Source organism: Phyllostomus discolor, chromosome 2 (assembly GCF_004126475.2).
Source record: "Phyllostomus discolor isolate MPI-MPIP mPhyDis1 chromosome 2, mPhyDis1.pri.v3, whole genome shotgun sequence".
Classification (NCBI taxonomy): Eukaryota; Metazoa; Chordata; class Mammalia; order Chiroptera; family Phyllostomidae; genus Phyllostomus; species Phyllostomus discolor.
This window is the reverse complement of record NC_040904.2, coordinates 192008991-192010392: the sequence shown is the minus strand read 5'-3', so window position 1 is coordinate 192010392 and position 1402 is coordinate 192008991.

The window sequence follows — 1402 nt, the reverse complement described above, 5'->3', positions numbered from 1 at the left end:
ACTAGAAAATCTAAAGCAATATTATGGAATTGCTTTAATATGTGAAAAGTTTCATCATTATTTATAATGAAAAAATTAAAATAAAACTCATGCTTTATGAAATATTTAAATATTTTCCCTAAAATAGAGAAGGATCCATATAGAGCTTTTAATCTCCATACTATCCAACATTGGAAATCAACCCTACTCTGTGGTAATATGTCAAGAAAATGAAAAAATGGTACCTGGGAAAAAGAAATTAAATAAATGATTCCATAAACTATTTAAAGGAATATATGTTTGAAATTATAAAATTAATACAGCAAAATTAACATGTAAACCTCAATTGTATGTTTTTGAAGTAGCAATATTTACTAAAGAAAACTTTTAAAGAAGTATGTCATTTAGAAAACCATGACTATGAAATACCAATACTCGTATTTTTTAAGACTTCAATATATGAAAATTTAAAAATATAGTAAAAAAAATGAATGAAAACCAAATACATGGAAGAATAAAGCATGATTTGATTGGAAGCACCAATACAGAAAACTGTACTTGAACAAAAATTACATTTTAAAAAAAGAAAAAAAACTAAATTGCCTAATCTTTATAAATCCCTTAAAGTTAAATGTGGTCCCAAACATAACCCCAAGTGCTTTTTTTTAAACCTTACTGAGGTGTAATTACAAAGCACACAGTTCATGCATTTAGAGTGTGCATATCTGTTGCGCGTGGGTCACTGGCCAGCAGTGACCACGGAACGCTGTGGATGGCTCACTGAAAACACACGAGAAACAAACAAACATGCCCAGAGACAAACTAGTTTCTGTGGGGAAGTAGGGACGAAATGGCCACCCCCCCAGTGGGGGGTGCCGATTTACCATCCATACATGCTTTTATTGGGCTCATTTTGCATAATAATTCAGGTAAAGTACAGTACTCATCAGGGGGAAATAAGGAACTATAGAAAACAAGGAACTCTGCTGGTCTATTGAGTCGGGGTCAAAGAGCTATAAGACTTTGAGGAACAAACTTCCTCCTTGGACCCCTCTCATTCAACTGAGAGCATTCTAAACAAAGAAGGTTTCACAGTAATTTACATGTTCTTTCTTAGGCCTGATCACCCAGGGAATCTGCCCTTTTCAGCACAGAGCTGCACCACCCTGTCATTGTTTCAGGCTTAGCACGGGAACTAAGGCAATAAGGAGATTTTCTCCCAGACAATGAGAACTCAGGCTATGTCAAAGCCGAGGAGCGAGGGTCCGTCACCCTCTTTTGCTGCAGCCCCCCAAGTCCTTATTTTGGGGGGCCTCCCAAAGTGATCGTGCCTGGCTTAGGTCGTTCCCCCCGTGGGGAATCCTACCCGTCTTTGGCTAACCGACCAAGCTTTTTGGGGTTCAGTTATGAATAAAGCAGCAGA